This window comes from Ornithodoros turicata, chromosome 1 (assembly GCF_037126465.1).
Source record: "Ornithodoros turicata isolate Travis chromosome 1, ASM3712646v1, whole genome shotgun sequence".
In the NCBI taxonomy this organism is placed as follows: Eukaryota; Metazoa; Arthropoda; class Arachnida; order Ixodida; family Argasidae; genus Ornithodoros; species Ornithodoros turicata.
The window spans coordinates 224,072,062-224,094,517 of record NC_088201.1 but is presented as its reverse complement, the minus strand read 5'-3'; the positions used below and the strand labels follow the sequence as shown (position 1 = coordinate 224,094,517).

Here is a 22,456-nt window from a genome sequence, read left to right as displayed (position 1 = left end):
GAGCGCACGCGCAGCCTTCCCACGCAGATAAGCGCTCGGACAACCCTCCACACACGCGCCGCGCGAGGAAAAATACGCGCAGGGCTCGGGGGCAGGGGTGCCGTAGTTTCGATATGCCGTGGTCTCGGCATGACTGGATACTACTAATGCTATAGAGTTTCTTTAGAAGATCATTTTTAACAGACAGTTTCTACTAATGAAAATCCTACTCACGGAGTTGGATATGTTCCAAGTTAAAAATTTGAAGTGCACTCGCAATGCGGATCTGGTCAAGCAACTCTCGTGGGAGCTCTGTTGTTGGCTGCGGTTGCGATGCCATCTTCACTGCAAAGAATACATGATGCAACCTCACGTTGATTATAGGCTAATAAGTACATAGGGTCCAAACTTGGTCCACTGACATTCGTCATATTCATCAACAACCCGAGTCAAGTGTTCAACATATCTACATGCCCCAGCACGCTGAAAATATCGAACTATTAAGAGTAAAATTAAACCTCGTAACAGCGCACAAGAAAAGGGTGAAAGGAGAACGGAGACACACGATTCACTGCACTCGCAGAATATTTAAGAAGCGTGGCTGCTGCAAGAGAATATTTGTCATCGCTTCTTTGGCTTTGTTATCTACCGCAAGAAGAGTAGAGACGGAATTGTATTGTATATATATATATATGTTTACAATTTGATCGTGCACTCCCAGCTATTTCGCTCTACTTGGAGCTCGTCAGCCTGGCGTAGGGAAGTGAATGTACTTGCTGGCTTGCACTGCGGCCTCCACAGGTGGCGTCGTCACCGTGGAACATTGACGTCTCGCCGAGACGCAGTGTTGTGCCGACCCAAGATCGTGTCACTTCCCTACGCCAGGCTGACGAGCTCCAAGTAGAGCGAAACAGCTGTCCTTAGCTGGGAGTGCACTATCAAATTGTAAACATATGCTCAACGTGCAGCTACAGAGCTTCGGCTATTTTTTTACTTTTATATATATATATATATATATATATATATATATATATATATATATATGCTGAGTGACCCCTGGTTTGCCAATCCCGAACGATGCGCAGCTAACCAAGGCAGCCGAGCCGCAAACACGGCGAAACACGTGTCCTCTGGTGCTGTCGCATCGTTCAATGAGTATCTGTTTCTCTACGTGCAGCCATAGAAGCCATTTTAATCTGTAAGTTTGAATTTCAAACACGTCTAGCATCATTTACTTATTTTTTAATGGCTTTTCCCCCTCTTTATAATTCACTGGCTTGCACTGTGGCATTGAGGAGTGCTCAGTCACCCTCCCAGGTGTATATCGCTCGCTGAGTGACCCCTGGTTTGCCAATCACGAACGATGCGCAGCTACCCAGGGCCGACGAGCCGCAAACACGGCGAAACACGTGTCCTCTGGTGCTGTCGCATCGTTCAATGAGTATCTGTTTCTCTACGTGCAGCCATAGAAGCCATTTTAATCTGTAAGTTTGAATTTCAAACACGTCTAGCATCATTTACTTATTTTTTAATGGCTTTTCCCCCTCTTTATAATTCACTGGCTTGCACTGTGGCATTGAGGAGTGCTCAGTCACCCTCCCAGGTGTATATCGCTCGCTGAGTGACCCCTGGTTTGCCAATCACGAACGATGCGCAGCTACCCAGGGCCGACGAGCCGCAAACACGGCGAAACACGTGTCCTCTGGTGCTGTCGCATCGTTCAATGAGTATCTGTTTCTCTACGTGCAGCCATAGAAGCCATTTTAATCTGTAAGTTTGAATTTCAAACACGTCTAGCATCATTTACTTATTTTTTAATGGCTTTTCCCCCTCTTTATAATTCACTGGCTTGCACTGTGGCATTGAGGAGTGCTCAGTCACCCTCCCAGGTGTATATCGCTCGCTGAGTGACCCCTGGTTTGCCAATCACGAACGATGCGCAGCTACCCAGGGCCGACGAGCCGCAAACACGGCGAAACACGTGTCCTCTGGTGCTGTCGCATCGTTCAATGAGTATCTGTTTCTCTACGTGCAGCCATAGAAGCCATTTTAATCTGTAAGTTTGAATTTCAAACACGTCTAGCATCATTTACTTATTTTTAATGGCTTTTCCCCCTCTTTATATATATATATATAAAGAAGGGGGAGAGCCATTAAAAAAATAATTTCGAGCTTCTTGGCTCTCACCGGCACAGCGTAGGGATGTGACGCGCTCTTGGGTCGGCACAAACACTGTGTCTCTGCAAGACATCACTGTTCCAGGGTGTTAGCAGCACCTCTGGAGGCCGCAGTGCAATGCCAGTAAGTACAGATACATATATAAAAATGAGCAAATGCTCCGTGGCTGCACGTGAGGCATATGTTTACTGATCGAGCGTGCCACACGCTGCCACATGCGCTGCCACACGCCCTACGCTGTGCCGGTGAGAGCCAAGAAGCTCGAGACGGCCGTCCACAGCTGGGATTGTGGCACGCTCGATCAGTAAACATATGCCTCACGTGCAGCCATGGAGCATTTGCTCATTTTTATATATGTATCTATATATATAAAAGTGAAATAATGAGACTTGGACTACAGATTACAGGAACATTAACAAAAACTAATTTATTTAATGGGCAATTTAACACATAGATTAAAAAAAGAAAGGTCGACGTTTCGACAGTGCCACTGTCGAAACGTCGACCATTCTTTTTTTAATCTATGTGTTAAATTGCCCATTAAATAAATTAGTTTTTGTTAACGTTCCTGTAATCTGTAGCCCAAGCCTTATTATTTCACTTTTATTCAACTTCGTAGCCGTGTGATATATTAGCCTATTTGTCCTATCTATATATATGTATATATACATACACACACACACACACACATAAATATAAATATATATATATATATATACGTATGAAACAGATACTCATGGCGCTGACGCATCGTTCCATGAATATCTGTTTCAGTGCGTGCAGCCATAGAAGCAATCTTAATATGTAATTTTGAATAACAAACACGCCTAGTGTCTACTTGTTTATTTAATGGCTTTTTTTCCTGCATTATAATCCACTGGCTTGCACTGTGGCATTGAGGAGTGCTCAGTCACCCTCCCCGGTGTATATCGCTCGCTGAGTGACCCCTTGTTTTGCCAATCCCGAAGGATGCCCAGCTACGTAGGACTGACGAGCCGCAAACACGGCGAAACACGTGTCCTCTGGTGCTGTCGCATCGTTCCATGAGTATCTGTTTCACTGCGTGCAGCCATAGAAACCATCTTAATATGTAATTTTGAATAACAAACATGTCTAGTGCCATATACTTTTTTATTTAATGGCTTTTTTTCCTGCATTATAATTCACTGGCTTCCACTGTGGCATTGAGGAGTGCTCAGTCACTCTCCCAGGCGTATATCGCTCGCTGAGTGACCCCTTGTTTGCCAATCCCGAAGGATGCGCAGCTACCCAGGACTGACGAGCCGCAAACACGGCGAAACACGTGTCCTCTGGTGCTGTCGCATCGTTCTATGAGTATCTGTTTCATTCGTGCAGCCAAAGAAGCCATCTTAATCTGTAAGTTTGAATTTCAAACATGTCTAGCGTCATTTATTTATTTCTTTAATGGCTTTCTTTCCCTTTATATATATATATATATATATATATGTTTGTAAGTCAAACGTCGCCATGCCAGTACTGGACAGCTGTTTCGGCCTTGTTGGGCCATCATCAGCAGTACGCAGGCAGGCAACGTTTGAGCGCATGGCGTCAGAAGGTCACGTGGCACGTGATGCCTCCCCTCAGGGTGTCCTAAGACACCTCTGAAAGCCCAGTGCAAAGCCAGTCAAGTGTATAATGGAAAAAAAATAGCAAGAGCTCTTTGGCTGCACGTGTAGCATATGTTTGTAAGTCAAACGTCGCCATGCCAGTACTGGACAGCTGTTTCGGCCTTGTTGGGCCATCATCAGCAGTACGCAGGCAGGCAACGTTTGAGCGCATGGCGTCAGAAGGTCACGTGGCACGTGATGCCTCCCCTCAGGGTGTCCTAAGACACCTCTGAAAGCCCAGTGCAAAGCCAGTCAAGTGTATAATGGAAAAAAAATAGCAAGAGCTCTTTGGCTGCACGTGTAGCATATGTTTGTAAGTCAAACGTCGCCATGCCAGTACTGGACAGCTGTTTCGGCCTTGTTGGGCCATCAGCAGCAGTACGCAGGCAGGCAACGTTTGAGCGCATGGCGTCAGAAGGTCACGTGGCACGTGATGCCTCCCCTCAGGGTGTCCTAAGACACCTCTGAAAGCCCAGTGCAAAGCCAGTCAAGTGTATAATGAAAAAAAAATAGCAAGAGCTCTTTGGCTGCACGTGTAGCATATGTTTGTAAGTCAAACGTCGCCATGCCAGTACTGGACAGCTGTTTCGGCCTTGTTGGGCCATCATCAGCAGTACGCAGGCAGGCAACGTTTGAGCGCATGGCGTCAGAAGGTCACGTGGCACGTGATGCCTCCCCTCAGGGTGTCCTAAGACACCTCTGAAAGCCCAGTGCAAAGCCAGTCAAGTGTATAATGGAAAAAAAATAGCAAGAGCTCTTTGGCTGCACGTGTAGCATATGTTTGTAAGTCAAACGTCGCCATGCCAGTACTGGACAGCTGTTTCGGCCTTGTTGGGCCATCATCAGCAGTACGCAGGCAGGCAACGTTTGAGCGCATGGCGTCAGAAGGTCACGTGGCACGTGATGCCTCCCCTCAGGGTGTCCTAAGACACCTCTGAAAGCCCAGTGCAAAGCCAGTCAAGTGTAGAATGGAAAAAAAATAGCAAGAGCTCTTTGGCTGCACGTGTAGCATATGTTTGTAAGTCAAACGTCGCCATGCCAGTACTGGACAGCTGTTTCGGCCTTGTTGGGCCATCATCAGCAGTACGCAGGCAGGCAACGTTTGAGCGCATGGCGTCAGAAGGTCACGTGGCACGTGATGCCTCCCCTCAGGGTGTCCTAAGACACCTCTGAAAGCCCAGTGCAAAGCCAGTCAAGTGTATAATGGAAAAAAAATAGCAAGAGCTCTTTGGCTGCACGTGTAGCATATGTTTGTAAGTCAAACGTCGCCATGCCAGTACTGGACAGCTGTTTCGGCCTTGTTGGGCCATCATCAGCAGTACGCAGGCAGGCAACGTTTGAGCGCATGGCGTCAGAAGGTCACGTGGCACGTGATGCCTCCCCTCAGGGTGTCCTAAGACACCTCTGAAAGCCCAGTGCAAAGCCAGTCAAGTGTATAATGGAAAAAAAATAGCAAGAGCTCTTTGGCTGCACGTGTAGCATATGTTTGTAAGTCAAACGTCGCCATGCCAGTACTGGACAGCTGTTTCGGCCTTGTTGGGCCATCATCAGCAGTACGCAGGCAGGCAACGTTTGAGCGCATGGCGTCAGAAGGTCACGTGGCACGTGATGCCTCCCCTCAGGGTGTCCTAAGACACCTCTGAAAGCCCAGTGCAAAGCCAGTCAAGTGTATAATGGAAAAAAAATGGAAAAAACACGTGCAGCCAAAGAGCTCTTGCTATTTTTTTTCCATTATACACTTGACTGGCTTTGCACTGGGCTTTCAGAGGTGTCTTAGGACACCCTGAGGGGAGGCATCACGTGCCACGTGACCTTCTGACGCCATGCGCTCAAACGTTGCCTGCCTGCGTACTGCTGATGATGGCCCAACAAGGCCGAAACAGCTGTCCAGTACTGGCATGGCGACGTTTGACTTACAAACATATGCTACACGTGCAGCCAAAGAGCTCTTGCTATTTTTTTTTCATTATATATATATATATATATATATATATATATAGTGCAGGGAAAAAAGCTATTAAATAAAAAAGTAGATGACACTAGACATGTTTGTTATTGAAAATTATTATTGTTATTCAAATATGTAATTTCGAATAACAAACATGTCTAGTGTCACCTACATTTTTATTTAATAGCTTTTTTCCCTGTACTATAATTCACTGGCTTGCACTGTGGCATTGAGGAGTTTCAGTCACCCTCCCAGGTGTAGATTGCTCGCTGAGTGACCCCTGGTTTGCCAATACCGAACGATGCGCAGCTACCCAGAGCTGACGAGCCGCAAACACGGCGAAACACGTGTCCTCTGGTGCTGTCGCATCGTTCCATGAGTCTCTCTCTCTATATATATATATATATTTATATAACACGTGATTCCTCCTGTCAGGGTGAGATAACTCACTCACTGAAAGCCCAGTGCAAAGCCAGCGAAGTATACAAGGAAAAAAATAGCAGGAGCTCTTTGGCTGCACGTGTAGCATATGTTTGTAACTCAAACGTCACCATGCCAGTACTGGACAGCTGTTTCGGCCTTGTTGGGCCTCATCTACAGTACGCAGGCAGGCAACGTTTGAGTGGATGGCGTGAGAAGGTCACGTGGCACGTGATGCCTCCCCTCAGGGTGTCCTAAGACACCTCTGAAAGCCCAGTGCAAAGCCAGTCAAGTGTATAATGGAAAAAAAATAGCAAGAGCTCTTTGGCTGCACGTGTAGCATATGTTTGTAAGTCAAACGTCGCCATGCCAGTACTGGACAGCTGTTTCGGCCTTGTTGGGCCATCATCAGCAGTACGCAGGCAGGCAACGTTTGAGCGCATGGCGTCAGAAGGTCACGTGGCACGTGATGCCTCCCCTCAGGGTGTCCTAAGACACCTCTGAAAGCCCAGTGCAAAGCCAGTCAAGTGTATAATGGAAAAAAATAGCAAGAGCTCTTTGGCTGCACGTGTAGCATATGTTTGTAAGTCAAACGTCGCCATGCCAGTACTGGACAGCTGTTTCGGCCTTGTTGGGCCATCATCAGCAGTACGCAGGCAGGCAACGTTTGAGCGCATGGCGTCAGAAGGTCACGTGGCACGTGATGCCTCCCCTCAGGGTGTCCTAAGACACCTCTGAAAGCCCAGTGCAAAGCCAGTCAAGTGTATAATGGAAAAAAATGGAAAAAACACGTGCAGCCAAAGAGCTCTTGCTATTTTTTTTCCATTATACACTTGACTGGCTTTGCACTGGGCTTTCAGAGGTGTCTTAGGACACCCTGAGGGGAGGCATCACGTGCCACGTGACCTTCTGACGCCATGCGCTCAAACGTTGCCTGCCTGCGTACTGCTGATGATGGCCCAACAAGGCCGAAACAGCTGTCCAGTACTGGCATGGCGACGTTTGACTTACAAACATATGCTACACGTGCAGCCAAAGAGCTCTTGCTATTTTTTTTCCATTATATATATATATATATATATATATATATAGTGCAGGGAAAAAAGCTATTAAATAAAAAAGTAGATGACACTAGACATGTTTGTTATTGAAAATTATTATTGTTATTCAAATATGTAATTTCGAATAACAAACATGTCTAGTGTCACCTACATTTTTATTTAATAGCTTTTTTCCCTGTACTATAATTCACTGGCTTGCACTGTGGCATTGAGGAGTTTCAGTCACCCTCCCAGGTGTAGATTGCTCGCTGAGTGACCCCTGGTTTGCCAATACCGAACGATGCGCAGCTACCCAGAGCTGACGAGCCGCAAACACGGCGAAACACGTGTCCTCTGGTGCTGTCGCATCGTTCCATGAGTCTCTCTCTATATATATATATATATATTTATATAACACGTGATTCCTCCTGTCAGGGTGAGATAACTCACTCACTGAAAGCCCAGTGCAAAGCCAGCGAAGTATACAAGGAAAAAAATAGCAGGAGCTCTTTGGCTGCACGTGTAGCATATGTTTGTAACTCAAACGTCACCATGCCAGTACTGGACAGCTGTTTCGGCCTTGTTGGGCCTCATCTACAGTACGCAGGCAGGCAACGTTTGAGTGGATGGCGTGAGAAGGTCACGTAACACGTGATTCCTCCTGTCAGGGTGAGATAACGCACTCACTGAAAGCCCAGTGCAAAGCCAGAGAAGTATAGAAGGAAAAAAATTGCAGGAGCTCTTTGGCTACACGTATAGCATATGTTTGTAACTCAAACGTCGCCATGCCGGTATTGAACAGCTGTTTCGGCCTTGTTGGGCCTCATCAACAGTACGCAGGCAGGCAACGTTTGAGTGGATGGCGTCAGAAGGTCACGTAACACGTGATTCCTCCTGTCAGGGTGAGATAACTCACTCACTGAAAGCCCAGTGCAACGCCGGCGAAGTATACAAGGAAAAAAATACCAGGAGCTCTTTGGCTGCACGTATAGCATATGTTTGTAACTCAAACGTCGCCATGCCAGTACTGGACAGCAGTTTCGGCCTTGTTGGGCCTCATTAATAGTACGCAGGCAGGCAATGTTTGAGTGGATGGCGTCAGAAGGTCACGTAACACGTGATTCCTCCTGTCAGGGTGAGATAACTCACTCACTGAAAGCCCAGCGCGAAGCCAGTGAAGTATACAAGGAAAAAATAGCAGAAGCTCTTTGGCTGCACGTATAGCATATGTTTGTAACTCAAACGTCGCCATGCCAGTACTGGACAGCAGTGTGGGCCTTGTTGGGCCTCATCAACAGTACGCAGGCAGGCAACGTTTTAGTGGATGGCGTCAGAAGGTCACGTAACACGTGATTCCTCCTGTCAGGGTGAGATAACTCACTCACTGCAAGCCCAGCGCAAAGCCAGTGAGTGAAGCATACATGGAAAAAAATAGCCGGAGCTCTTTGGCTGCACGTATAGCATATGTTTGTAACTCAAACGTCGCCATGCCAGTACTGGACAGCTGTTTCGGTCTTGTTGGGTCTCATCAACAGTACGCAGGCAGGCAACGTTTGAGTGGATGGCGTCAGGAGGTCACGTAAGACGTGATTCCTCCCGTCAGGGTGCGATAACTCACTCACTGAAAGCCCAGTGCAAAGCCAGTGAAGTATGTTTTCCTTATATATATATATACAGGGTGTCCACGCTAAGTGTTTTTTTAACAGATTTTTTAAAAATATATCAATCACTTTTTCCGAGATGAAATCAATTGCAATATGGCATATGCTGAAGGGCACTCCCTAGGGGGCATTAACAGACTCCTAATGCAATGTCTTAATTAACTTTCAATAATTAACTTTTTAATTATAAAAGCTACGAAGTTGCTCCAATGAGAATATATGATCTCTTCGGTCACCAGATACCAAAACCGCTTTCAGAACAAAAATCCGTTCGGTAGATCGTCCGCAAAAAATTCGTGAGGGAACGCCATTTTTTTCTTTATTTGGTTTATTGCGCATCTTCAAAGAAGCGGCTTTCCTTTACCCCCAGTGTGAGAGAGTGAAAGAGCACAGTGCCGCCTCACTGTGCTGCCTCACTGAGATAAGATTCGCGCTGTTCCCTGAGCCGCTCTATTTTCATCCTGCAGTCAGGCTTTCCTTCCCAGCGGCTCAGGGAACAGCGCGAATCTTAGCTCATTCATAAATTGCAGTGTCAGATAAACGAAGATCGAGGAATCCTCTCTACTATTCGCAACCTGCATTCCTGATCCAGCACAAGACATACGCTCTTTTGTCTCTTTTTCAGGCTCACGGGTATTTCCTCAAGCTCCTGCTGCACAGACCCGGTCATTCCGCTTTCACTTAGTCACCAACCTGTGTTAGTCATGACAAAAGCGCATGCGCTCCTCTCTTTCCCTTGTACATAACCCTCTCCCATATATAAACCTTGTTCTTGTCACCAAACCCCAGTCCCGTCGAAGGCAGCGCTGACTTCCGAAACGTCGACCACTATCCCTATATGTGTTAATAAACTCCCCTTTGTGTTTTCCTGCAAGCTCTTTTCCGTCTTCTGATTTTTCCTGCTTATATATATATGTGTATTTATATATATATATATATATATATATTTGTAATCGCTTCCTTGCCTTTGTTATCTACAGGAAGAAGTGCAGAGAATACATTGTATTAGCTATATAAGCATCTTCATGTGAAATTCAAAATGCTCACGTTGAGAGTGCAGGGAATCGTGTGTCTCCGTTCTCCGTTCGTCCCTGTCTCGTGGAGTCTCGTGTTCGTGTATGCTTAACGTTAATACATACCAACTACCCGAGTTCAAAACTGTTGGAGTTGACAACATGTTCCTGAGGTTGGGTGAAAGACAAAAGCCGAAACCCACAAAAAATAAAAAAAATAAAAGAACAGTACAAGACACCAGCTCGCTTGCATTTTACTTCTATGTTCAACTTGTCTCCACGAAAGTCCACCAAACATTACTTGGCGCCAAGACCTTGCAAATGAAAGATGTGCGTAACCGTGGGAGATGGAGTTTTCTTTCTTTTTGTCATTTCATTTGTACGGCCACATCCAGCAAATGCGTTTCACCTACTGCTAATACCAAAGTATCTTCAAGAGTACCTTAAACACTTGTTAGTGTATTTAACATTCTACTCAAACTACTTTCAGCTTTCAGTATTTTGTACTCTATTTTAAATAATTTTTCCTTGAGTATTTAGTACATGATTTCAAATAGTTTTGCGCAGTCCTTTGTATATGTCCGAGCTTTCACTCACGAGTTTCTGCTGTCCTCTCTCCATCTATGCACGTCTGTACGCCGTTCATAGCCACAGTTGCTCGGCGGCGCAAACAGGAAATTTTGTAAAAACAATACAGCAAGAAATAACACTCCTATGACAGCACGAGCTCGGAGGCTGCTTTGGAGACCGAATCTGGATGGCTTACCGGAATATGTTTCCTGGAAGATGGTTCCACTCAGCTCCTGTGCGCGGGAAAATGGAATTCAAGTAACATTAGTATCACACGAAGGGGTGTGAACTTCCCAACAACGATCCGTGCGAGACGATATTCGGAAAGGGGTGATAAATAAATTATGTACTCAGTTCGGCGCGCTGACTGATTTTGTGAAAGATATTTATGAAAGTTTGTGTGTTTTCCTGCATATCTGGCGTTGCTGCAACCCAGAGATTATTTCATTAATGTGATGCTGCTTGTGCGATGGTACTTTGATAGAATATATATTCACTGCGTATGATAAAGAAAATAAAACATATTCAATACCTATATTTAATTGAATAATATATAAGATAAAATATACGGAATACATATAAGGGTATTAGTACAAACGCCGTCTAGCTTCGTGTCATGCCTCGTGTGCTCAGATTGTCATAGCTAGACCCATATATTTAGGCCAATATGTATTTCTTTCTCTACTCCCAACACTGCCTTTTGAGTAGAGGCGCACGAATTTGGTGTGGCGGATCATAACACCATTACAATTTATTGCGCGTCTAAATGCTTCTTGTGGTATTAGCGCATATTTGTGCACAAATGACAAAAATATTCCAAACTGCATAAAAAAAACATTAACACTGCAATTGCATTATTGCCTAAAATTGCTTACAGAAAGCACCATTTTACATGTGTAGCGCACCGTACGCACAAACACCGTATGTCTTACGTACCCGCGCATCATTGATTAAAATTTGTCTCAGAGGAGGTGCCCTTCAGAAATGTACTTAATAATAGGTTGGGAATTGGTCATCACCAACTCACGCGGAACTGAGAGTGATTCTCGTCGAAATAAATTCACGCGTTCGCAAGATTTCCTAGCACGATGCGTCCGCTCTGTGACGCCTGAAAGTAACTTGCATCCAGGACATGACAAGCTGAACGCATTTGAAATGAGTATCAGTAGAATACTCCAACTTCGGGATCTCCGGGATTGTGCGCAGGGCGCATGACTATACAGTTCCAGCTAGGCAGAGAACATGCCATAAGGAAAGTCGAGCGCACGGCCACCGCTAAATGGCGCTAGTGTGCTATTAACAGCATAAAGTTTCGTAATTCACCCCTTTGCTGGACAGTAGCCACTTTTAGTGTTCCCTATGTCAACAGACTTTATATAATTGATGCATTCTTCCACCCACTCAACTCGAGTACAGACAGCCCCATATTTACAAATGTGAACTCACGACACGCGCCACGGACCGGTTGGAGGTTATTATAATTTGCTGTGGGGTGCTGATACGCTGATTAGATCCACCCGCATGCTTTGCGGGGCGGCGAAACGTAATCGATCACGTAGAGACTCATGTAGTCTTTTTTTGTGAACTTGACTCATTCTACCCATATTATACTTTCAGCAGAGCCGAACGCACCGCCAATAAACGCATTAATGTATCGTGCCTACAGAGCAGTGATGGGCAGTACTTGAAGTACCAAGTACTCAAGTAGTACTTTAAGTACATTTCTGTGTACTTGTACTTTACTTTAAGTACATTTTAAATCGTGTACTTTGTACTGTACTTAAAGTACTTTTTTCCGAGTACTTTCCCATCAAGTACTCAAGTACCCAAACTTGGACTCCAGACAAAAAATCACAAAAGAGTATCAAAAATGCACCCTACTAAAAGCGCTAACATGACAACAAGAAAACGAGAACACACAGATAGCGCGCTATCTGTGTGTTTTCGTCTTCTTGCCGTCATTTTAGTGCTTTTAGTGGGAGCAGTACCAAGAGTCCAGTCTGACATTTTACGAAAAAGGATTTTTGTGCTGTTAAAGAGCATATTTGTTGAAGCAAATGTATTGTTGAGAGGCTTGAGATGTTGAAAAAGTATCAACGCTTCTATGATTATGTAAAACGAATGGAACGCACACATTATGACATTGCAACCGACAGCACAATGACTTGGGCAATTGTCATTTCAGTTCTCCCAATGCAGGGTTCTATGCTTTTTTTATATTGTTTCCTTCATTGGCAATTAAGAATCATTTTATATCACAATGTGTGATTGCATGACAAGATGAACAATCTGAAAGACACACATGTTTTAATTTTTACATTTTACATTTTTTTAATTGGTCACATAGATTACATTGCTGCAGATCACAGTCGTATAAAAATGATGGCTTACATTGTGCTTCATCCTTTTTTAAGTTCATATTCACGATTTAGCAGGCTTTAGAGCATTTGTCAAGAATGCTCGCTAAAGTTTTGCAAAAAAAGCAAGACACAGATACTAAACACTGAAATGCAAAGTGGTACAAATGAAATTCGCAATGTACTTGATGAATACTTGAAGTACTTTGAGTAGTACTTTGTACTTTACTTGAAGTACATTTGTAATTGGGTACTTTGTACTGTACTTGAAGTACTAATGACGCCAGGTACTTGGTACTTTACTTTAAGTATAATTTTGAGGTACTTTGCCCATCACTGCTACAGAGTGTCCCAGAAAATGTGTCATTGAATTAAAATAAGAAAAAGCTACCCCACCTAGAGCCATGTGATCAACGTCATTTGTTCTTACTAGGTTTCTGCCACTCCCTGGTATGAATGTCCTGTATCGTAACTTTAATTATGTAAATTTTTGCGAGCTTAAGTCGGAAATTTGCCAAGTAAATGTCACCGTTTGCCCCTCCAATGTCAAGGACCTGCCTAATTTACTCAAATTAATCATAATTGTCAGGGATATTCAGGAGCTATCCGTTCCGAAAAAAAATAGTCGAACATCATGCTTTATGGAGATCCCACATGATAGGGCGCGATGAATTTTTCAGCGCAATCTTTATCTGTGCGACGAAAGGAGGTTGGAAATCCAGCAAAACCTGGCATCGCAGAAAGAGATAACACAGGCATGGCTTATAGCGTCGGACTTACGCTGGGACAATGCTTTCCCTCTCACAATTCGAGGAACTGTTACTTTTTCTACTATCACTCTGTGGGCTGGCTTTGGAACCTCCTTTCGTCGGACAGGCAGATATTTTTTCGTGGTGAAAAGCATGATGTTCGACAATTTTTTCCCGATGGGATAGCTCGTGAATATCACTGACAATGCTCATGAATTTGTGTGGATTGGGCAAGCTCTTCATATTGGTGGGGTAAAAAAGTGACCTTTACTTGGCAATTTTCCGAGGTGGTAAAAACCTAATAAGAACAAATGCTGCTGACCGCATGATTCTAGGTGGCGTAGACTTTTTATTTTTTAATTATAGTTCAATGACGCGTTTTCTGGGACCCCATTGAAGCGGGCAGACGGCGAAGAGAAGGGAACACAGAAGGTTAGATAGAGAAGGTTGAAGATAGAATAAAGCGGTGGAAGCAGAATGCTCCCTAGAAAATCACAACCATTAATAACACCGCTTTTAGTGCATAAACCGAAATTTCTGCTGCCTATAACATGCACCTAAATTGAACTTTTTCCTTGCCTAAATATCCGGTGTCTACTCACAGAATGTCGTTCTAACCATTTCGTACGGAAACATTTCGATTGCTAGAAAAGAGGAAATATTACCGAGCTTTAGTGCACCGTACCTTATCGCCTTTGCGTAGGTAAGGAGCAACGTTGCTGGTTGTACGCACGGACAAAACAGAAAGAGATCTTCCCGCAGTGCGCAGAAACACTTTGCTATCCATTAAGGCCAGTTCCCACATATAGCGCTTTGCTTCACAGTACAAGAAAATTTCACTATATTTTCTTCCTCGCATTGCTACGAACCGCTATAAAACCGCTCTTGTCGAAGTAGAGCCCTGGTCAACTTTTCTAGCGCTATATTGAGCGGTGAGTCTGCGTTATCCAATCGTGAGCTTCTTCCAGCCGTGACGTCGCGGAAGCTGGAGTTCGTTTTGCTTCCGATCACTCGAGGCGGGAAGGCGACGACGACGACATGAAAATGGCCACGAGTTTCATCTGCCAATGCATGGGTGTTTGGTTACTAAGTCTGGTATCCCGATCACAGCATCGAAAGTGTCATCCCCCTTGATGCTGCGGATACCCGACGCCGACAGTAAGCAATCACGGTAGCACCGGTGCATCACGTCGCAAAGAGATATCCCGTGACCCCAGCAGGATGACCCTGGGAGGTACGCTATGTGCTCGGTTGTATGTGAGAATGGCAAACGGAAAAACAGCGCTAGGTTTCGAGCGCTATTTTCTAGCACTATACAGCGAAGCGCTATATGTGGGAACTCGCCTTTACGTACGCGACGGTGATGTCCATGTTCTGTAACCGGCTCCTTAAAAAAAAGTCATTCATGCGCAACACAGTAACAGAACCGAAGCTGAAGAAACTGCAAATACTATAACTGATAATGTCTTTTACTCTTAGGTCTGACGTGCGCTCGATTAGGTAGGACGCTACCTACGACTAGGTGAGTGTGGAGAGAAGAACCATTTTACTTCGGAAAGATGCACAGACGCTCTATGTATTGGTACAAGGGAAAATTACTCACTTCATTCCAGGCGAAAGACTGCAAGGTACATTCCAACCCGTCGCACGGAACGCATACGGTGCTTATGGGGAAACATTGCACAAGGCTGCCACTGATTAGCCCATGCCTTGATATCTGCTCTCATGCCGCCATCGGCATAGGACGGCGTAGCTACGAGATAAGAAAGGCCTCACGAGTTTCAAGTGGAACGATCTGAAGCGCCGTTACAACACTTGCCCATTTTGACAATGTAACTAAAATAAATGTTGCAGACGACAGCCTCTGAGTAACGCGGAGTCCTTAAAGGGGTTATGAACGCTAGCAGACTAAACCGCCGACTGTGTCCGCTCTAAACGGCGATTTTAACTTCAATAAAATTAAAATCGGGCGGGTTTGTGATTCATTTTGAAAACGATAAAAGACCACCAGTGCTCGGCGACAGCGAAAGAAATATAAAACGAGTCAAACACAGCACTTTCTATCGTTCTCCCTTGCACTGTTTTTTCTTTCTTTCTTTCTTTATATAGATTGAAACTATTTGGCCGTCCCAACCAGCACAATGTACTGAAAGTCGAGTGCGATAGGGAAGGACGGGTAAGTGGAAGGCCTTGAACATACTCATGCAACTAAACAACAATGGTAAGACACATGCCGGCCACGCCCATTGCACCCCACTTTCAGTACATTGTGCTGTTTGGGGTGACACCTTTTGTATAGACGAATCCGACGCGTACGTAGCCCATCAATGCGCTCACGAGCTCGTCCCCGCGGTCGGTCGGTCCGCCACTGTTGTTCATCGTGAAGCCATATCTTATCTTCATATTTTAGGCTTTATCGCAGAAAGCAAGTGCAGAAACAAAGAAACGTGCCCGCGGGCTTTGTGTACAAAATGGCTACGCTGGGTGGATGTCGTCGCAGTCGTGGACTGTAGAAATAAAGTGAATTGCACCAGATCATAGAAAACAAAACCCGTCAAAACAAATTACGATTTCAGTCCAACATGTTAGGGCAAAGCTTACCATCTCGCCTAAGTTCGTCACTGTTTCTCTCCGCTTCCCTCCGACGTAGAACAGACGACGTTATGTGTAGCTCCACGTTGGCGTCTGATTTTAGTGCTACAATTCCACAAAAGGGTTCAGTGGTTAGCGTGCTGGCCATGCCACGTTGAGACTGGGAGGTACCCAGGTTCGAATCCCGATGCCGGCTATACTGTACTGTCTGGAGTTTTTCTGGGTTTTCCTCAGACGCTTTTAGGCATATGTTGGCACAGTTCCCTTAGAAGTCGGCCCAGGACGCACATTCGCCCAGGGCGTCAGTCGTTGCCCACCTCCGTGAGGCCGAGAGCGGCGAGCCCTTTCACCGCCCTTTCACCAAATCTGACACCACCGCCCGGATGGCTCTACGGCAAGACGCCCGTGTCCGAAAAAAGTGCGTTTAGAACCTTAGAACCTTTACAACCGTGACTAAGGAGCTGTAGATAGGAGTATACTCACCTGTGACAGCTGTGTCACTATGTGTACCTGAAGATAAGAAAGAACTGAATTGGCTTTGGATTTATATGAGCGATAAAGGCCCAAGTGCAGGGTAAACAAAACACGGGTACAACACAAGGCACTGAAGGTATATCTATGACTCATTTGCATTGTGTTCGCCGTTAACAATACGGGTATTTTCAGTACGCCGTATTTTCACGCGTATTATCCTCAGCTTATCTGTTAAGAAATGTTCGCTGGGAGTTCACTGCAGGTTCTGCGTCGGTGTGCTCGCCCCAGAAAAAAAAAGAGGGCTCTCCTGGAGCTTCTCACCCGGCATGATGGAGTCCCTCGTTTGAGACGCTCATGCTTTTGATCGTGTTTGACCAAGGGTTCTTGCAGTATGTTGCTGGGCGGCACACAGTGGCTTGACACTTTTTCGTACACGATACGTTTTGGCAGTGGTTGCTTGCGTATTTTGTTACGCCCAAAAGTACAGTGACAGCAATCGGGTATAAATTTACAGTCGTGGATATTCCATGGGCCTTGGTGGTGGGGCGGGGTGGGGTGGGATTGGGTGTCGGAATGGGACTCGTGGCCTGCTGGGGATATGTCGTTTGGATGCATAAAGTGGCACGCTGCAGGAAGGGTGGGGTAGCGGCGACTGTCCAGCGTGCGGCTTACCTTCAAAAATGCGACTCAGCGCGGTAACATAGGCAGGGTCGACATTATGCTGGCTCAAGATTCGGACGATAAGTACGAACTTCGAAGCACGAACTTCTCTCCCATCGAACACGCGACGGGTAAGACGGGTCTCGGACCTCATACTACTGGTCCGGTTCAACCTAGCGTCAGTTTCGGGATACTGGCAGTTTGAAAGACGTACAAGGATGATCCTTCTTCAAATAATGTTCTTCTTTTTTTTCTTTTCTTTTTTTTTCGCACTGTTGTGAACAACAGTGCGAAATATATGTGATTGATCTATATGTGTACATCCCTGCTGGTTTTTTTGCATTATGCCTTTATGACTTTAGTGTTGTATTTCCTTTTTTGTAGTATATCTGACGTTTCTTTTGTTGTTTGCCGATCATGTTAATTACCTTTTTTTTTCAGTTTTTACAGTGTTATTGTCGCCCAACTCCTCCTTTATGTTGTGCCCGCATGGGTCTTTAACGTAATCTAAATAAATAAATAAATCACTTTCAAGACGTTTCGGCATTCTGGCAAGTGGACAGCGATATTCTCGCGTACCAACCGCAGAACAGCACCTCTACGTTCAAGTGTCGGTCATTTGCCACAGACAGAACATTTTGTCCGTGCGCACCTTTCAGAGTGGGTATAGACGGTGTCGCGTTTGGCGACCGAATTCTCATTAGTTCGGGTGGCTACTAATGTTATACCTCGGCACCACCAACAAAGGGAGGTAGCGTTTTAGACCTGTCGGGTTCGGACACATCGTTGTTCACCGGAAGGGACGAGAGTCGTTTCTAGATTCCCACACTTGCGACGCCGACACAAAATCTTCCCAAGAGGCCGAAGGTTACAAGAGACGTGACAATAATATCAGTACCTTCTGATGCTGGAGCATGTTTTTTTTTATTAAGCGAATATTATGTATTGTGCACCGTGAGGTGTCATTCCAGGTAGCTACGGCATGTACAAGTATTTCTTGTATCTTTCCGTCGGGTGCCATGTCGTCGCAAAAGTTGGACTTAGTGAAATGGTAAGTGCCGGTACCACATAAGGTGACAAAAACTTGTCCGAGTTCCGCATGCTGTATTGCAACGAGATTCCATTCGAGTTTGATATATAAATTTAACAAATCAAATAAGAGTGGATATTCCCGATCAATGTCTCGTGCTAATTTATGCAGCAGCATTTCCATCTTGTTTCTTCGGACGGTCTTGGATGACAGTTTTTCGAAGAAAGTGCCGAGGACTAGTGCTATCGGAATTTTTGATATCTTGCTGGGGAACCTATTAAAGGTTCCCTATCGAAATTGATTGGTCCCTGGCCTAACCCAGCCCAGCAACGCTCTGCGCTCAAGGCTCTTCTGACATTTTTGGACACCATCGCACACCAATCGTTATTGTGACGGGGCTCGTTATTTTATTCCCCACATTCCCACCAGCAATGCGGTAGAGTATCGCCTCTGGCGATGAACCTCACCACTCTCCAAAGCCAAAATAAAGTTGTTGTTGTTGTTATTCAAAAGAAGGAAAACTCACGCTCAAAACTAGTACTGGTGTTGGTGATCCTGTCAGTACAAAGGTTCGGAAAATAATATATACATCTTTCTTCTCTAAATGAACTAAACAGCAGCAGTAGTGCAACAGGAAATAGACTGAAGACTTACAGGTATAGCGGGTGCATGTCTTGGTGGTGGAGACATGTTGGAGACTGAATGTTGTGTCGATTCCGGTGCGGCTTTCGGATCCCTCTTTGCGTTTCATTCGTCGCGATGACAAGAGACTGATTCGTGCAATTCAACTGTTTAACGAGGAGATCTCTCACTGGTCGGTGCTTGAATTTATCCAGATGTACGTGCAGACGGTCCAGCCGTTTTTCGAATCTCCCGCCGGAGGCGTCTCAAGCTATTTCATGAATTGCACAGAGTCTCTGGACGCAGTGATGGAATCAACTCGACCACATCGAAAGCTTTGTGAACGACATGTATAACCTCTTGGAACGCAAGTTATACACAAAACGAACAGTCTGGAGGTACTGTCTCCGCCCAGTGCCTGGAAAAACTTCTTTTTCGACGCGGTAGTATCCCTCATGTTAAATAGGGGAACTATAAGACATTTTAACAGGTAAGTATTACTTATTGCTTATGATGTAAATGAGTAATGATGTAAATATTTGTGCACCTACCAGGTACTTCAACTTTACGCTGCAAGACTGCACTGGGCGCAGAATACTCCTCTGGAACGAAGCAAACTGCGAGAGTGCCGCCTTTGATACCATCTTCTTCTTCTTCTTTTTTTTTTTTTTTTTGAGGAGATACCTGCTGTATTCGTGCATGGTCGCAGTCAAGTACTCGGAAGACCTACCTGCTTAGCAACAGCGACATCTTTCTACACGACTTAGCCTTCGACCACCGTATGTATAGGTTCAGGTGGAAGGCCTGCCCACAACTCAAGCAGTACGACAAGAAGGTGTACCCGTTAATCTGTAAGTTTGAATTTCAAGCACGTCTAGTGTCATCTACTTGTTTCTTTAATGGCTTTTTTTTCCTCATTATAATTCACTGGCTTGCACTGTAGCATTGAGGAGTGCTCAGTCACCATCCCAGCTGTATATCACTCGCTTAGCGACCCCTGGTTTGTCAATTCCGAACGATGCGCAGCTACCCAGAGCTGACGAGCCGCAGACACGGCGAAACACGTGTCCTCTGGTGCTGTCGCATCGTTCTATGAGTATCTGTTTCTCTGCGTGCAGCCATGGAAGCCATCTTAATCTGTAATTTTGAATTTCAAACACGTATAGTGTCATTTACTTGTTTCTTTAATGGCTTTTTCCCCCATTATATATATATATATATATATATATATATATATTGTGGAAACCCGGTGTTTCCACAACCTCGGGGCGTCAGTCCGTCCGTTCCGTCGCCAAGGAAGACACAGCAAACGGAAAGGTTCAAACAACAAGCAAGGATTTATTACATACCTTACACAGCAGTTCGACCCGCAACCGCCGTAACAACTGGCAACCACCCGAAGACCCTTCCGCACGGGAAAACGCTTGCTTAAATACGAACGACTACGCCCCCCTACAACAGTTCCGCAGCCACAACAGTAGATAATGCCAGCAAATAATGATAACAACCAACAACGATAACAAAGTTCAGCCCGGCGAAACGTGAAAACAGATAAAGTCCTACAATATATAGCTTTGTACTGACATATATTGTATATTATATATTGTATTATTGTATATATATATATACAGCTTTGTACTGACGGCATCACCAACACCAGTACTACTTTTGAGAGCGAGTTTTTCCTCTCTGTAATACGTTTCCGAAATAAGATACCCAAATGCATATAGCACAAATTTTTCACGCACACTATTTCACGACACTTTCTTCGAAAAACTGCCATCCAGGGCTGTCCCAAGAAACAACATGGAAATGCTCCTGCACGAGTTAGCACAAGAAACTGTTCGGGAATATACACTCTTACTTTGTTTGTTAAATTTATGTATCAAACTCGAATGGAATCTGGTTGCAAGACACAATGCGAAACTCAGACAAGCTTCTATCACCTTATGTGATACAGGCACCTATCCTTACACAATGTAGAACCTTTTCAACGACACGGCACCCGACGAAAAGATACAAAAAATACTTGTATATGCCATAGCTATCTGGAATGACACCACACGGTGCACAATATACAGGGTGTCCACGCTAAGTGTAAACAGATTTTTTAAAAATATATCGATCACTTTTTCCGAGATGAGATCAATTGCAATATAGCATATGCTGAAGGGCACTCCCTAGGGGGGCATTAACAGACTCCTAAGGCAATGTCTTAATTAACTTTCAATAATTAACTTTTTAATTATAAAAGCTACGAAATTGCTCCAATGAGAACATCTGATCTCTTCGGTCACCAGATACCAAAGGCGTTTTCAGAACAAAAATTCGTTCGATAGATCGTCCGCAAAAAATTCGTGAAGGAACGCCATTTTTTTTCTTTATTTTATTCATTGCGCATCTCTAGGACGCGTCTTTCCTTCGCCCCCAATACGAGAGGATGAAAGAGCACACTATCGCCTCTTGCGTCCTGGAAAAAGATTAAAAGAAAACAGAAAATGCAGCCCAAGATAAGGGCAGTCGCGGTAGAGTCACCCGATAGATTTGTGTTTTTGTTTTGTTTCCGCAAGTTAAAGCTAATCTTCGACGCATGAGGCGGCACTGTGCTCTTTCACTCTCTCACACTGGGGGTAAAGGAAAGCCGCTTCTTTGAAGATGCTCAATAAACCAAATAAAGAAAAAAATGGCGTTCGTTCACGAATTTTTTGCGGACGATCTACCGAACGGATTTTTGTTCTGAAAACGGTTTTGGTGTCTGGTGACCGAAGGGATCAGATGTTCTCATTGGAGCTACTTGGTAGGTTTTATAATTAAAAAGTTAATTATTGAAAGTTAATTAAGACATTGCCTTAGGAGTCTGTTAATGCCCCCCTAGGGAGTGCCCTTCAGCATATGCTATATTGCAATTGGTTTCATCTCGGAAAAAGTGATTGATATATTTTTAAAAAATCTGTTCACACCTAGCGTGGACACCCTGTATAATATTCGTTTAATAAAAAATCATGCTTCTGGATGAAAAGGTAGCGGGATTATTGTCACTTCTCGTGTAACCTTCGACCTCTCGGACGGTTTTGTGTCAGCGTCGCCGGTATGGCAATTTGGAAACGACTCTAGTCTCCTCCGGTGAACAACGATGTGTCCAAACCCGACAGGTCTGAAAGGCTACCGCCCTTTGTTGGTGGTGCCGAGGTACAACATTGGTAGCCACTCAACTAATGAGACTTCGGTCGCCAAACACAACACCGTCTATACCTACTATGAAAAGTGCACACGGACAAAATGTTCCCTTTGTGCCAAATGATCGATACTTGAACGTCGACCTGCTCATCTACGGTTGGTACACGAGAACCTCGCTGTCCACTTGCCAGAATGCAGAAGCGTCTTGAAACTGATTCTTTGAAGACGGATCGTCCTTGTGCGTCTTTGAAACTGCCACTATCCCGAAATTGACGCTCGGTTGAACCGGGCCAACAATATGAGGACCGAGGCTAGTCTTACCCGTCACGCGTTCGATGGGAGAGTAGTAGCCAAGTTCA

At 44.9% G+C, this 22,456-nt stretch overlaps 1 long non-coding RNA gene across 2 annotated transcripts; it reads right to left on the bottom strand.

The window, feature by feature from the left end:
* Window positions 1–218: 218 nt before the first annotated feature.
* On the bottom strand, window positions 219–16,630 carry LOC135377073 (uncharacterized). 2 transcript variants are annotated; one of them, XR_010418005.1, is made up of 4 exons: window positions 16,145–16,630; window positions 15,147–16,050; window positions 10,634–10,670; window positions 219–324 (listed from the first exon to the last, which is right to left on the bottom strand). It is a non-coding gene; the product is annotated as an uncharacterized LOC135377073 (long non-coding RNA). The 2 variants fall into 2 exon arrangements; XR_010418004.1 differs by having other exon boundaries at window positions 15,147–16,614.
* Window positions 16,631–22,456: the final 5,826 nt, after the last annotated feature.